Below are 17,830 nucleotides of genomic sequence, written 5' to 3' on the forward strand. Positions count from 1 at the left end.
TGCTGATGCAGTGAAGCCTCCATAAAAACCCAACAGGAGGGTGTGGAGAGCTTCCGTGCTGGTGAGCACAGACGTGCTGAGAGAGTGACTTGCTCCTTCCCATGTATGTTGCCCTGTACCTCTCTTCAGTCTGGGTATTCCTCCATTATATCCTTCTATAGTAAACTAGCAATCTAGTAACTAAATGTTACTTTGAGTCTTGTGAGCTGCTCTAGCAAATTAATAAAGCTGAAGAAGGGGCTCTTGGAAACCTCCACTTGATAGCTGGTCACACAGAAAGACACACAGGTCATAACCTGGACTTTTGATAGTTCTGTGAAGTAAGAGACCACAGTCTTGTAGGACTGAGCCATTAACCTGTGGGATCTAACACTATCTACTTGAAGAACAACTGAGTTAAATTTATGGGACACCCAGTCAGTGCCCAGTGAGAATTGGAAAATTGCTTGGTGAGTGAAAAACACCCACAACACTGATGTCAGAACTATTGTGAGTGTGGTTATAAAATCACACTAAGGGACAGATGTACAGGAAAACTGGGACTTTTCCAACACATTGGACACACATTTACATATGTTTTAACTGAAGTGCTTTTATTTGCTGACAGTCATTTGAGATTTATTTAGATTTTAAATGTGGTTTCTTAGCTATTAAAAGTACTTAATTCAATAACTTTAGAATGGTTTCTATTTTTTTGCAAACTTTTAGTGTACTTCTCAATTCTTTCCAAAAATTGAAAGATCATATAGCATATATGACCTTGTATATCAATTCTTTCAACTTGAATACCTTAAATACCTATGTTCCTAATTTTAACAAGCATCTAAAATTTGAACCACAATTTATAAGCTTTCTTTCCTGCCTCTAAGCTTTGGGAGTTCAAATTTCCACAAAAACAAAACAAGACATCATGGAACTTCCTAATATTTAGAGCATACGAGAGCACATTATGAAATTGATCTTCGTTGGGCTATGTGACATGAACATATATATTTTTTTCATGTGATGGCACGCCATCCACTATTCTTCCAGCCACTAAGGGATTGACTGTCTGTCTGTTGAACAGTTTCTAGAATAGGCTCGTCTCAAACTGCACAGCACATTAAGATCTGACATGTCACCCAGAGTAATGTTTTTTGCCTTAGTTGTCTTCACTACTCTGCCTCAGTACCGACTTGCTGTTTGTTTTCCTCTTTTGGTTCCTCTCTTGTACCAGCCTAAGATGCTAGTATAAAGAAGTGGATTCATAAACCATCTATTGCTGAAAATTGCTCAAATTTCTACCTAAATAACATTGAGCTAGGTCTGCTATTTTCTCTTTAAAATATGATTTGGGGAAAATGAAAAGAATCTGAATGCTTGTGAGGTTTAAGAGAGTCCATTCAGGAGCCAAAATTGTGAGAAAGCCAAACTATCAGAACAGTGAAATATGTGTACAAAAATGACATTACATTGTACAGTAGAGTACATTGTGCATTAGAAACACTTGCGCAATAGAGTGTGACAAATCTTGCTAAAAGGGTCAGAAGGGTTGAAGTAAAATAATAATAATAATAATAATAATAATAATAATAATCAAGCCATATAAAAGGAAAGCTCATGAGTATCATTCGCGGACATTTAACGATTTACTGCCTCTGAGCTCCAAGTTCACCCTTGATTGCCTGCTCTGCAGTGATGGAAGATGGTTCTGCCATCTTTTGTCAGCTGGCACCATATCATGCTTTGTCATTAGACGCTACTGGAAGGGGAAGAGGTTTCTTTTTCTAATGTGCTCCTCTTACTGGGATCCTCTGAAATGTGGATGGGTGGGAAGGGTGGCCCTGGGTAGGGGGGTGGCTTTTCCAACACCAGGCTCCCATAGAGCGGAGGGGGAAGCTGCTTCCCCTGGCATCTCATACTGCAAAGATGCTGGCCACTCACTTGAATAGCTCCCCATCAAGTACCAATATGTAGTATCTCTATCTCTCCATGGATGGCTTCCCTGACATCTCAGAGGGCAGGATTTTGCCAACATAGAACTTCAGCATACTGCTTACCCATCCACTGATCTCTGGTTGGACCTTCTCCAGTGAGGTCTTATACTAAGCCCTGGGTATAGGTGGGGGACTCTGGCTTAGGTGCTTGCTTAGCCCTGGGTTTAGTGGCTGCTCCTTATATTTGCTATTCCTATGTTTTTTTTCATCCATCTCTTAAACCCCTTAAAAGCCAAAGCCTCATTACTCCAATCCCCAGTTAAAGTTAGCAATTCTAACAACAGCTTTCCCTGTCCAAATTACTGTATACTTTGTTCGCCAGTTAGAGTCTAACTGATGCAGAGGGCCAAAGAAAAAAAACAAAAAGCTTGATTGACCATCCTCTCTAAAGCCTGCTTACAGGATAAAATTTAATCTATGCAGGAGATTCTTATGTATTTATTGTCACTCTTAAGATTCCAGAAGAGTATGTGAGGCTCATCTGTTCTATGACATCACGTTCACATCTCTTATAGTGGAGATGGGGGGAGTGAGAAGGTTTCACGGAAGAAATCAGAGGGAGAGAGAAATATGACTTTGCAAACATTCCCAGATGTTTTATTTTAAAAATTTTATCGTATTTCTTCTATTGTCGGTGATTGAGCACTCTTATCTACAACGCCAGGTCTTCAGGCTCCTCTTCATATTTAACTGGAAGTACACTTGGTTGATTTTTTTCTAATTTCTTAGTAGTTGCTGTTCTGTCAAATGTGGTTGGGCAAATGAGGGTTTCTTGTTTCCAAGGTGGAGGATAAAAATTTGCCACTTTCTAGATAGTAAACACAAACATCTGCATCCAACACGCCCTTTGGGAAAGGAAGAGTTCGTGATAACTGAGTAGATGATGCTGTCAGAGGCAGTCAGTGAACCTTTGCTAAAGCAAAGCCCAAACTAGATCTCTTCTAAGCCCTCAAATATGAGGATAGTCTGGGTATGGTCAATCTTTTTGGAGCAGCCAAGTGGGAATTTGTTTATTCTTATGCACCTGGATTTGTTTGAGATTCAAATTCCCAAACTCTTATGTGTAGCCATATCACTCAGACTTCCCCAGTCTGCCCTGAGTTTGGGGTGCAAACTTTATCATTTTGTCACATGCCTCAAGTATTAGTAGAGGTGCCTTTTTCCCCCTCTTCAACTATGATTACTTTGACCAACAGAAAGAATTAGAAAATATCTGGGTAGTGATTATATCTATTATTATTAACTGTTTCTGTGTATTTGTTTATGTTATCCTGATCTTTCAAATTGAGTCCATCAACCTGATTGATGTCTAGCTTAGTCCTTGTGTGACATGTGCTCTGCTACTCTAGTTGATGATGTATAATTTGTAATCTCATTCAGTCACACCTTGGCCTAAACAGTCCACGGCACTGAAGCAATTACTTGTAGAGATACAAGTTAGCATGACTTTGGGTCTAGGAACAACGTCTGGTAACAACATTTTAAATGGCCTATTACTGATTATGACATGTTCTCACCATGATTCATAAACACTTTCTCTGGTCCTTGACAATGACACTGTTTAAGAAAAGTATCAAGTTATTCATTGCAACTAGTCTTGCACCAACAGTTGGTGCAAGGATAATAAGTTTTGCTTTGACAGGCCGAACTTTGGACTAATTTAACCAATCCTCATATTGATATCTTTACACTATCTCCACATGCTCACAATTCCTGAATAAATTAAGGGTCCTTGGAAGTTTGACATAACAGGTAATTTTTAATAACAAAACATCCAGTAGTATAGTTTTACATATCCACAATTTAGTTAATCTGTTTTATGTAATATATAGTTTCCATTTTCTTAGTGTTCACAATCTCTAAATAATCTCCATATTTTCAACTCCAAGTTCAGAATATTTTCTATACTATCTCTTTGGATTTCTTATGTTATTCAAAAACCATATTTTCATGTTATTTAAGAACAATTTTTAATCAATAGTGCTGGTGACTATAATACCTTTGGTATCAAAAGTTGGATAGAATCAAATAAAAATTGTTAGAGATATTTTACCAGTGAGGAGTTTTATTATGTAGATTAGTTTCTATATGGATTCATATTAATGGTCAAAATAATATAAATGGAATTTTACTTGAATTTAATCTCCAAAGGATACGAACCCTATTTATTATAACAACAATATTCCTACAAAACTCCTACTATTACCAAACTGTATGTCTTCCAAACCCCTTACAAGTAGGTTAAAATATACCAATGGGCAAGAGTTGGACAGCACATTACCAATGCATGGACAGCGCATGATCATCATGTGACTGCCAAATGCATAACATGTGACTGCCATGTGGACAGCACATAGTTATCACATGGCTGCCACATGAACAGTGTGTGGCCATCATGTGGAGAGCACATGGCCATCACATAAAAAGCACATGGTCATTATGTGACAATGTAGACAACCCCTGGGCACCAGGTGGAGAGCAGGTGACCACCATGTGGACAGTGTAATGGACAGCAGTTGGAGACCCTTAGAGAGAGCAAGTAGGCATGAGAAAAACAGTCTTTCTTATTTGGTTTAACATAAAAAAAGTGAGAGATATCTTATTTGATTTAGATTTTTATTATTCTTCCAATCATTGTGAAGGTGCTACTGTACACTGTGTGATTTCATTTTTTTAAAAGTAGCATTCAATGTGATTGTTATTATACTGTTTATGATTTGAAACAGAGAGCTTTCTCCCTGTAAGGACAATGGTAAATTAATGAACCTGATAGAAGCAATTTGCTTCCAAGAGTTGATGCTTTAAATTATACTTTCTGGGTAAGAGAAGTTAAAAATTTTGGAAGAGCAAACTTTCCCCAAATACAACCTTAACAATTTGTGAGAAAAGAAGTACTCTTGTCCCCCATTGCACTTCCTTCCACTCTGACAGAATTGAATTGATAAAAATAAAATCAAATTTTGCCCCAGATTTAGAAGTTTTCAAGTCCCCCAAGTGATTCCCAAAACCCTCATGAAGTTTAATTGCCTTAGACAGATAAGAACAAAAAGGACAGTGTCACAAATTGTGCGTAAACCTGAATGTGTTCAATTCATCAAATTACCCTGAGCTTTAACATTATTTTCTAAGTTTGTGACTTTAAACTGGCTTTTAATTTTTTGAAATACTGTTGATAATAAACCTGTTGCTATTTTTTACTTGTAAAACTACAAAACTGACAGACTGACAGGTTCATGCTCATCTTTTAATTTCTATTTTTTCTTCGCTCTTTTTTAAAACTTTCTTTTCTTTTTCTTTACCTATCTATGAATTCAAATTGTTGTAATCTCTGGTTTCTTCAATAAAGTTGAGGATCTCCCAAACTGATGCTCAAGGCCTCATTGTTTTCACACCCATTTTCTATAATATCTTCTTTTTTTTTCCCTGAAGTTAGAAACAGGGAGGTAGTCAGACAGACTCCTGCATGTGCCCATCCGGGATCCACCTGGCATGCCCACCAGGGGGCGATACTCTGCCCATCTGGGGCGTTGCTTTGTTGCGACCAGAGCCACTCTAACGCCTGAGGCAGAGGCTATAGAGCCATCCTCAGCATCCGGGCCAACTTTGCTCCAGTGGAGCCTTGGCTGCGGGAGGGGAAGAGAGAGACAGAGAGGAAGGAGAGGGGGAGGGGTGGAGAAGCACATGGGCGCTTCTCCTGTGTGCCCTGGCCGGGAATTGAACCCGGGACTCCTGTATGCCAGGCCAACACTCTACCACTGAGCCAACCGGCCAGGGCCAATATCTTAACAAATGTATACATTCAACCATAGCCAATGGTTCTTCTTCATCTTTTCATTTGTTATTGCTTCTGAAGATGCTTTCCTACATGTGTCATACTTCAAGATACAAACATCTCAAACATTTCTAAACATTCTTCCCCTCTACTGCCTTGATACAGCTTGTGATTGCACTTAAGCACATTACATTTTTATTTTTTGCATTGCAATCCTTCTGTGATTGAACTTATCACATTGCATTATAATTTTTTAAAGCTCTTGGCTTCTGTAACAGGGTGAGCTTCTTGAGAATTGGAACAATGCCTAATTCATTCTTGCATTTTCATTTCCTAGAATATAATATATGCAGCGTCACTTAATTCCAATTTCACGCGTGAATTCCTGAACGAATGAGTGAATGAATGAATGACTCATCTAAGCTATCACCAGCTCTGACAAAATGATCATAAATGCCACTTATTTGCTAATTGTATGAAGATGGAATTGAAATGTTTACATTATTTGGTTGTGAGATTTTCAGCTCTGTCTGTGCTTTACCAGTTGTGAAGCTTTACAAAAGCTGTGTTTGGTCCTCTATATCTTAAGGAATCTGATCTATTGTTTTGGAGTAGATTCTGGTAATTGTATATTGGTTCCTTTGTTTTAATTTTTACTCGTGATTATAATGAGCAATTAAGTTGAGAACAGGGTGGATCACCAATGTCGAAATCAAGTCTAACATAGTGATTGGCTCAATATCAGGAACTTAAGAAATACAAATGAAACTACAGATATGTGTGCTTAACTTGAAGCTTTCAATGCATGTTGATTAATTGTAGAGTGCCAATTTGCTATTTACCTGCTTTGTGTGTAATTTTGTTCCAGTTTAATGATACCTGCAAAACAGTCTCAAACAGAACTAAGGACATTGGCAAACACTGAGGATATATTAACTACGACATTGACCCTGAAAACTAGCTAATGATGGACAAGATGACCAGGGTACATGTTATGGTTAGAATTTACCACTCTAAATAAACTTTACTTTGATGTTTGTGCTGCAGCGTCATCCAGATGGTGATTTAGTAAAGCTTTGATATATCCTGCTCAATCATAGCTCCATCTGAACAGGGAGTATTGCTGTGATTTGATTAATCTAGTGACACCTTGTGGTTTCATTTTTCAAGAAGGACAGTAAAATAAGATTTCATTGTAATGATATATACAGTAGAGAGCTTCATAAAAACCTTATCTCATAAAATGCCTAGATAAGTTTTCAAGTGGTAAGAAAAAAAGAGTCTCACAGAGTTGATGACAACCTACTTATGCCAACATGTAAAAGTATGGTGATTAAAATGCCAGGACAAGATGCAGCATGGGAAGTTGGGAAGGTTCCACTCTTAAATAGTACAATAGATATAATAAAATCATGCCACATTGTGCTGAAGAAAAAATTCTATGTAATAATCTAAATACAACTGCTCCTTGACCATGTTGATGTGTTCTGAGATTTCCTCAGTGAATGTCATGCTGTAGCATTTGTAAGATTTGTCAATGATGGTAAAAGTCAAGATTTTTTTTTCTACTGCAGAAAGCAAACTGAAACAACAGGCAAAAGCCAGATGTTTTTAATGTTTTTCCTCTTACCTGCAAACAAAGAGTCTGTTTTAAAGGAGCCCTACTGACATCAGTGATGATGGTGCCCTATCAGTGTGCTTGGTTTTGTGAGAAGCTTTATATCTCTTTAAACAAACAAACAAAAAATCCGGACATGGTCAGAACTATTCTTTCTTCACAAAGAAATCCTGGTGACAAAAGTTCTTAGGGGTGAGTTTTTTAAAGTTCTAAATGATGCTACACAATTATTTTATGAAACAAAGATCAAGTTACTTGATAGTATATTTTTTTGAGTGGGTATATACCTATATACCAGGTTGACAAGCACATAAATTTGCTACAAACAGAAATTTTGTGGCTTAGTAAGTGAGCAGTGCCCAGCAGGGTGTCTCAGCAGGTGGGTGGGTTGGAGGAGAGCTCTAAAGAAGATAAAAGACTGGAGCCAGTGCAGAATTGCAACGGGAAGTGTGGCTGCGAAAACCAGTCTGCTTAGCAGATTTGTTTCCATGCACAGACCAGTTTTTAACGGGTCTTCCTGAGGTCCTGCAGAAAATGTAAAAGGAAACAGAATCTTTTGAAATAAACTGCAGAAGGAAATTAGATTGTTTCCACCCCGCTTGGACTTGAGCACAGGGAAGGGAATCAGCAAGTCTGAGGTATTTTTGAGCATCACCTGGAAGGATACTAGGAGAGAGTTGAAGAGGGTGTGCTGTCCCTTTGAATGCGAGGTATGAATGGGTGAAGGATGCTTTCTCTGAATCTTGTGCTCAGACTGAGAACTAGACTGTGACACAACAGGACGAATTTTGTGAGCTGCGGTCTAATCATGGGTTGAGGATGGGATTTGTTGATCAGCTCCAACACAAGTTCTTGAATTCTGTGAAAGAATGGTGTCTTGACACTCATAGGAATGCACTCACAAGCAATTATTTTGCAAATTGTTGTATCTTTGGACACACTCATCAACTGTTGAAACACTAGATTCTGAAGTTTCCAATTACATATAACAATTGAAGTTCATTTTAAATGTCTCTTGAGGCATGTAATAGTTTGGCAGCCAGTCACTCCTACAGATTGACAAACTGACTCAGGACCACTCTGACAATGTTAGCTATTATTTACTTTATGGCTTGTTAGGAATAACATGCAAATATTGCTTAAAGTAGTAATTGTAATCAAAACACCTCTCTGTATTTCAAAACTAATAAATAATTCAGTAAAGCAACCTCTATTACAACAGTAGTTATGTTGCCTTTACTGTTACTTTTACTACTTTTCATTAAAAAGTAAATTAACTGCATTTAATATTTATGTAAATGTATAGTACTTTATATTTAAATTTAGTGTTAGTTGCTTTGAAAATTTTTAGTGAAGATATATTTGGCAAGCTTTTAAAGTACCTAGAATATTCAAAAGGAAATTAGAAAAGGGGTACAATTTTGAGGCTTTGTACTGTCTGATTCAAGAATTTGTGAGTAAGCTACAGCAATCAAGATGATATAGTATTGACTATTGATTTGAGAATAGAAAAAACTATATCAATGAAGCTGAATAGAAAGTTTAGAAAAAGACCCAAATAAAAATATTCAAGTGATTTACAAGAAAGGTGCCATACACTTCTACATAAAAGAAAATTATTTTATTTTTATTTTTTTGTATTTTCTGAAGTGAGAATCGTGGAGGAGGCATAGACTCCTGCATGCGTCTGACCAGGATCCACCCGGCATGCCCACTGGGCGGTGATGTTCTGCCCACCTGGGGCGTTGCTCTGTTGCAACCAGAGCCATTCTAGTACGTGAGGTGGAGGCCATGGAGCCATCCTCAGCACCTGGGTCAACTTTGCTCCAATGGATCCTTGACTGTGGGAGGGTAAGAGAGAGACAGAGAGAAATATGAGGGGGAAGGATGGAGAAGCAGATGGGCACCTTTCCTGTGTGCCCTGACCGGGAATCAAACCTATAATTTCCACATGAATGGCTGATGCTCTACCCCTGAGCCAACTGGCCAGAGCTGGACATTCTTTTCAATAAATTGTGCTACAGAAATGGATATCCCAATGGGGAAAAAATGAAACTGATTATTATCTTACACCACCAATAAAATTTACTTTAAAATTAAGATTCATTTTATATATAATATGTTGCTTCATTCAAACACAAGTCACTCTATAACTTTTATCCTGGGTGGATATTGTACACTGCATGTATAGATGCAACTATATATGTCTAGTTATAATGGTGTGTGTGTGTGTGTGTATATATATATATATTCTTATATATATAAACAAAAGCCTAGCTTGACCAGGCAGTGGCACAGTGGATGGAGAATCGGTACGTAATGCAGAGGACCCAGGTTCAAAGCTCAAGGTTGCTGGCTTGAGTGGGGGCTCATCCGGCTTGAGTATGGGCTCGCCACCTTGAGTGCAGGGTCGCTGGCTTGAGTGTGGGATGGTGGACATGACCTCATGGTCACTGCTTTAGCCCAAGGTCACTGGCTTGAGCAAGGGGTCACTTGCTCTGCTGTAGCCCCCCCAGTCAAAGCACATATGAGAAAGCAATCAATGAACAACTAGGATACTGCAACAAAGAACTGATGCTTCTCATCTCTCTTTCTTCCTCTCTCTCTCTCTCTCTCTCTCTCTCATAAAGAAAACAAACAAACAAACAAAAACCTAGGAGAATATCAAATTGGTCAACATATTTGTATTTAGAAGAAGCTTGTACTTTTTTAATAATTTTTATTTATTCACTTTAGAGGGGAGAGAGAGAGAGAGAGAGAAGGGGGAGAGGAGCAGGAAGCTTCAACTCCCATATGTGCCTTGACAGGGTAAACCCAGGGTTTTGAACTGGCAACCTAAGCATTCCAGGTCGATGCTTTATCCACTGTGCCACCACAGGTCAGGCTATTTTTTAACTTGAAACAAAAATAAGTGTCCATTAAAGGAAATGTCAAGTTTCTGTTTAATATATTTAAAAGAAATCATAATGTCTTTTATTCAGCAATATTGACATTATTGTCAGTCTTGATGTAGCTAGCCTTTGAGGAATACTGGGTTTACTTTGAGCATTGTTTTCAATAAACCATAGTACCTCAACTCTGTTTCGATCTATATACTATCTCTGGTCCAACTCAGTTTGTTGGTGGAGCAAACAGACAGCCATATGGTACAATTTGTATGGACTTTCAAAGCCTCTTTACTCAAAAAAAAGCTTTTCTTATAGCCTGCCATAGGAATTTACATTCCTGAACTTTGCCTAGAATTTCTATTATTATTGTAGCATACATGTATTGAATTAAAAGCTAAAGAAATGTTCTGAATGAATTGGGCCACTTCATTTGAGAATATTGAAAGGGACCGGGCAAGGAAGGAAACATGGAGTAGCCACCACTAAGTGGTGAGGGAGGAGGAAAATTGCCTACTTCTATTTGTATATCATTTTAATAACATGAATTTATTTTGTCAGTATAAAAGTAAGGAGAGTGTGGATAAAATAAAGAGTAGTAAAATCAAAGGGTGCTGTGGAAATCTGTGCCTTGTGGAGCTAAGCAGAAAACAAAACAAATTTCAAAAGTGAATCAGGCTGAAGAATAAAAATTAAGGAACTGGAAAATAAGGTGAACTCAAGAAACACATACTCTTATCCAAAATTAACATGATCATTTCTATTGCTTTTGAGCATGTCAAAATAAATTAGAAAAACACACTTCTAACTCAATAAATTTGATGTTTAAAGATACTGAATTATTAAAAATTTTGATAAGCAAAAGAAAATTTAAGAATTACTGGTCATAATTAATTGCTAAAAATCAAAAAGTGATGAGAATAGAGGAAGAATGCTTCTGGATATGTTTTGATATTATTAGTCCTATTCAATATGAAACATTTACATACTAGTTTCTCTTCTGCATAGGGAAGCCAGGAAGATTTTTGCTTCATTCAAACACAAGTCATTCTATAACTTTTATCCTGGGTAGATATTGTACACTGAATGTATAGCTGCAACACATACAAAATTTTGCAAAAATATATAGCAACCTGAAATGATGTTCCCTGAGGTTCTTAGAAAAGAGTTTCTCAAGATAAATTCCAGAAAATAGAGAAATAGCTGGAAGTGGGAATTCTTATATTTCTTTCACTTATAATGGGACTCAATGGAAGAATAAATTCTCATGGACCTGAAAGAGTTTACTCAACTTCATAATGAGGTACTTCTCCTGCTGACCGTCAGTATAATTGACATAGAAATTGTGTGAATATCTCCAAAGGAAAGAAGAAGGAAGGAAGGAAAGAAGGAGGGAGAGAGGAAAAAGGAGAAGGCAAGAAGGAAGGAAAGATGAAAAGAAAGAAGGAAGGGAGGGAAGAATATTGGCCTTTGTTTCTTCTTTTTATGTATAGGTAAGAGAAACAACCCAGGCTTTAGGTATGTAATCAAAGCTGTGCACTGACTAACTGCAGATGGTTATGGCTCCTTTTCCACTGTTTCTCATAGACACTATTGTCATTTGGGGCTGCACAATGCTGTCTTATGCAGTATTGTAATGATGTATCCAGAATATTTAACTAATAGTAACATAAAAATGCCACAAGACATTTACAAAACTTCAAATTAAAAAGCACTACTTTGAAGTTAATAATATTGATATCAAAAAGCCAGAAAACTACCGCAATCCACTTTCCATTATTTTTTTCTCATGTGTCTTTTATTTTCAATATTTAAACAATCTTATAAAGCAATTTTTAAACATTTCCTAGCTTGTGTTTTATCTAATTTATGCATTTACTTTTCTCTATTTAAAGTAGTATTTTCTTATATTTATCCTAACCGTACGTGTTTAACAACTACAATAATAGATGTAGAGTTTATTTACCTCTTGCAAAGTGATTTTACCTCATTTTTCTCATTTGAACCTCATTAAAGCCTGTGAGACAGGAATTTTTAATCTTTAATAGATAAAAATGTGTTTTTAAATTTCAGTTAATTGACAAAATCTTACAGATTATTACATTGCAGGAGTTGAATTGGAAAGTAAATCCTATGTTTTAGTGAAATGTTTCACTGCAAGTGTTATACCAATTCAAAATATTTTAACAGCATAAAAGTTAGTTGTCAACTTGTATAACATTTGCATTTTAATGTCTATGTAAAGGTTGAATTGTAACAACTGCTGCCATACTCTGAAATATATGCCACATAATATCACTGTCATCATCCTAAATATTTTAGACAAGTTACTTCAACTTTGATTTTCACTTTCTTCCCCTGGTACATAATTTGGGCTTATTCCAAAAGAGGCTACCATCTAAACATATCCAGGCAGTGCTCGATACTGATAGTATCTCATGTGTTTTTATTAAAAACCTACAGACAATACAAGAAGAGCAAATGAACTACATAATATTGATGCAATATTCTCTACTTCTGAAATGCTACTCTTTAAGTTAATCAATTAACATTTTTCTGTGGTAAGTATAGTCTAACAGAAGCTATTCTCCGCGTGCAATGTGGAGAAGGAAGCAGAGAAATTTTCCCTTCTAAAGGAAGCAGTTTTTTTAGCACCTCCCAAAGCAGAATTTTATAATGTCACTTTAGAGTGTTGGTTTGACAAACTATGAATTCCCACACTACCTAATCTATAACCAATTAAGATACAAATATAAACGTAACAGGTAGTTCCTTAGGCCACCTGCATAGGAATACAGTTATGAAGCAAATTAATAGCATAGCAATTATTCTGAGCCCAAACACCCAGATCCCTCTTTCAAATATTGAAAAATAGAAAGCACTGCTATTCTGGCTATTTTCCACTATGTTCTGCAACATCCTCTTTTCCCTGTAATCCCTTCAGGTATTTCTATTTCCAAGTTGCTACATGATTCTTGATTGACTGCTGATGTCACTCAGAGAATTGATGTACTTCCCAGACAATCTGTACATCCATTGCTAATTGCCTCACTACCAACTCTGTAATACAAAGAGACCAGGGACCAGCGAGCTTCTGCCAACCCTGGTCTGGACCATAGCACCAGGAAAGAACATAGGAGCCAATGAAAACATTTGTCCTAGGATAAACCAGGCAGTCTTACCACCACAAAAGGGGTAGCTATTCCTTGGCTACATAGGAATGCTTTCCATATGTTAACTGAGCCCATCGCTCACTGACTTAGTGTCATCTGGGCTTTTTCGTGGCAGAAGTTCCTCATGAAACCATTACCATCTTCTTATGCCAGACATTAATGTGACCCACGATTTCTTATTTCCTTCTCCATTCTGCTACCATCAGGATGGAGGCTCAATGCAGCGTCAAAGATTCTGCCTCCTGGGTTAGGAGTTTCTTTTTGAAATACCTTGTCTACAAATTGCTTTGTCTGAGCAACCCCTGAGCACTTATCCCATTCTGTTTACTATTTTGTCAGGGAGAATGAAAATATTTTTCACCTTAATTTTTTTTTTCAGGATTGTATATGTGTGAATGTATGTATGTGTATGTGTGTTTAGGTATTGTGTTACAAAAAATATTTTTAAAGATATTTAACGACGGACTCAACACAAGATTTCAAACTATATGTAGTTCTACTGAAATTAGTTTTCTTCTTTCTTTGAAAATATAAAAAATATAATTTCCTGACTCATTTCTATGTTCACTACTAGCACCATACTGCATGTATGCCTGTGCTTGCTTATACAGACAACAGGATACTCTTAATTAGAAGTGGGAGAGGGTGGCCAGGCAGAGGGAGAGGTACGATGGATACAGACCCTGGCTTACCTTCTGACTTCCCGGTGCAGCAATGGCAAAGAGGAGTAGAGTAAAAATGATCTGAGGTTGCCATAAACAGCATACACACACACGGCAAATAAGTATACTGCGGGCGGCCACAGGTGGGGCCAGGACGTTAAGGAGGGTGGGGATGCCACCTACAAAAAAAAGGCATTCAGGCAGAAAGGAAGAAGTTCATTTCACTTAGAGGAAGTACTTGAATTTGGTTGAAGCCAGGAAAACACTTACTGTAGTATTTTCCATAACCAGCAATGAAGGAACAGGCAGAGGCAGTAGGTTGAGGGAGAAGAGGTGAAAGGAGGCTTGGTAAGTTTAGTTGAGAGGAATACAAAGAGGGAGACCTTTTAGTGAATGAATATATTGAAAGAGTCTTTTTGATTAAAAGAAAAGTGGAACTTTATCTGAGTTAAAGTACACTGAGTAGGAGTCCACCAGTGTCTGGAAAGAGCGAGGCTACGATGGCCGTGATGAGGTCTGAGGTTTAGAGCTCTGCAAATGGAGGACAGATGTGGAAAGGAAACCTACTGGAGAAAAAATTAGCATAATTTAAGAAACATGGCATGGAGCTCCCTTTAGCAGATCAGCGAGTCTCCAAATTGAAAGCAAAATGTTGTGTATCAGAGTATATATTCATAGAGATATTTCTCTGGGAGGAAGATCAATGGATTTTGATCAGGTTCTCAAAGGGATTCATGCCTTTTTTTATTGAATATAAAGAGCAAGGCAGGAGCAGAAGTCCAAGAAGGAAGACCTACAGGAAGCTGGTAGCACCGAACGTGACGGGAAACGATGAGAAGAGTGAATTGGGGTGAAGTGATTGAGTTTACAATCAAGCCTTTTGGTGAAACTAAAGCTGAGAAAAGAGAAAGAACAGGGGGCAGTTCTGAGAACAGGGACGGGATATCTCGATGCCTATTTTACTTATTTTTGTACACTGAAGCCTTCAGTATTTCAGTGTAATCCCGTTCACAGAGGCATCATAAATATTCCTTCCTCCATTGTAAGCTTTTGTACTCTACCCACTTGTTTCGATGACCTTTTTAAAGACGGCATTGTCTCTGGGATTTATTTTTATGAATATGTAACATTTGTGAAACTAGCAATTAAATTTGAGCATGAGTGGGAAGATAACGGCGTAGGGAAAATTGAACCTAGGACAATTAAGCAAATTGTAATTGTCAGGGATGAGGCAGTAACTGACCATTTCAAGGGGGACTCAGAAGCCGACCACTCTCTCACTGATTCATCAAATTACACGTGCCGAAAAAAAAAAAAAAAAAAACTATCAATTTAATCACTTCAGATTCAAAGGCATTAATTACTAAACATGAATGATAATTAACTACTATACCTAAAATATACCTGGCATAATAATTGGAAATACTTTTCTAAAGTGGATAAATGTGAGAAATTTGTTTAAAAGATCAATTTATATGCCAAAAGCAATTAGGTGGATGTGCGAGACGGGATCCTAAGTTTCCGTGAAGATCTCCGGCTCTCTCTGGTATATATGTCCTAAATAATCCCCCTGCTGAATATGACTGGTTTTGCTCCCAGGATTAGGTTGTAGTATATGGAACAGTTGATTTTAAGAAAGAATTTTCTGAGGAGGACTGATTTAATATCAGCCTTTCGAAGGAGAGTTTTTTTTCCAGGTGGTTGTGGAAGAGGAAATCAGAGTTTGGAAGCAGAAGCAAGATCCAGTGAGCATTACTGGCTTGCAGCTAGAGAGGGCCATGAGCAAAGGAACGGAGAATGCCCTTCAAGTCCTGAGATAGACTCCAGATTCCAGACAGCAAGAAAATGGGATGTGAGTCCTGTAACCAAACGTAATGAATTCTGTCAACAAGAACAGTGATATGTGAGCATGCATTTCCTGGGAGACTCCTGAGGAAAATTCAGCCCAGCCAACACCTTAATTTTGATTTCAGCCGGGTGCCATCCTAAGTGGGATGGCAGACTAGACTTCTGACCACAGAAGGGTGAGGTGTTGTAACACAAGACAACAGGCCTAAAATGGAGTCCGTTATGCTAAGCCCCATATCTCCAAACCGAGGTTTAACTTAATTAAACTTATTCAGTGAATATTTGCCCATTTAAGTGAACAACAACAATTTACCTCCCCATCTCCATCTTTTGGAAAGCACTTCAAGTTTTCATTGGGAAACTGACTTTCTCTACCATTTAAAGATACTTGAATTTGCATGGATTTAATCACATCCTAATTCCTGGAGTGAGGGCATAATGAATATAATAGATTGTAATCTTACCCAGTGCTATTGTAACCAGAAAACAAAGCCAGATTTAGGATTATTCGCTACCCATAATGCCAATAAAGAGAGACGAGGACCGAGTAAGTATAAGGGGTGTCGTCATATTGCAGCAATCTGAGAGGGCAGGTGACTCCTGTCCAAAAGAACTGCCTTAACACCCTCCTGGTGCTGGTGGTTTCTACAGGGTTCTGGAGCAAAAGGAAAAGTCTGGGCAGTTAGTCACATAAAAATATGGAGGAGGTGAGGGCTCAGTGGCAGGAGCATCTCCTCTGCAAGTTCTTTTGATGTAACACAGGTCCAATCTGCATGGACCTATCTGTGTCCTTGGTAAATCTTCAAGACAGCTGAAGTCAGGTGTCTCCCAGGAACATCTGGGATCTGGCTCCTCTGGGACCATCTGCCTCTGGGAATTACCTGTGAAATACTCCCTATTTCTTAAGATACAAAGTAAAGATTTAAGATTGGTGAACTAAGTTTCTTAATTAATTTATGGGCTTTAACTATTCACTGTAAATCCTGTAGCTAGCCTTGTATAAACAACTACTGTGATTTAAACTCCCCTAATTTTCAGGACTAACCCCAATGTAAGCTTTTCCTTACATCTCTGCAAAGGTAAATTTTTTGCTACATTTCAAAGTAAAGGCCAGGACGCTATTAAAAGAGAGAATAGCAAACAGATTAACAATTTCCTAACCCTTACATATCTCCTATTCATTACAACTAAAAAGCTATATTATTTATTTATTTATTTATTTACAGAGACAGAGAAAGACAGAGAGACACAGAGAGGAACAGGACACAGAGAGGGACCAATAGGAATATACAGACAGGAAGGGAAAGACATAAGAAGCATCAATTCTTTATTACAGCTCCTTAGTTTCTCATTGATTGCTTTCTCCTTTGTGCCTTTGCAGGGGTGCTACAGCAGACAGAGTGACCCCTTGCTCAAGCCAGTGGCCTTGGCTCAAGCTGGTGAGTCTTGCTCAAGCCAGATGAGCCAGTGCTCAAGCTGGTGACCTCAGGTTTTCGAATTGGGTCCTCCACACCCTGGTCCGATCCTCTATCCACTGTGCCACCCCCTGGTCAGACAAGAAGCTATTACTGAAGCCAAATTTCTATCTTTTCACAATTATTTCAGCTTCATGCACATGTCCTGGGTGGATCTCAGGGCAAAATCAGGACTTTTCCTGGAAGTTTTTGGAAACAAATAAACCTTTTTGAATTGGACATGCCCAAGGAAGCTATAGCCTTAGGGGTAGGTAGTTCATAACCTGTTTTGATAACAGGAGGAAAGATCTTGCCCAGTGAAATAAACCCCAAGAAAGGAGAACTGGACAGTAAGGAAAGTAAATGGAAATTAAGTGAAGTAAAATTAGTTAAATCACATACAAATCCTTGCCAAGACCACTGTTAGGCAATTACATGAGTG

This window comes from Saccopteryx bilineata, chromosome 1 (genome assembly GCF_036850765.1).
Source record: "Saccopteryx bilineata isolate mSacBil1 chromosome 1, mSacBil1_pri_phased_curated, whole genome shotgun sequence".
Taxonomy (NCBI): Eukaryota; Metazoa; Chordata; class Mammalia; order Chiroptera; family Emballonuridae; genus Saccopteryx; species Saccopteryx bilineata.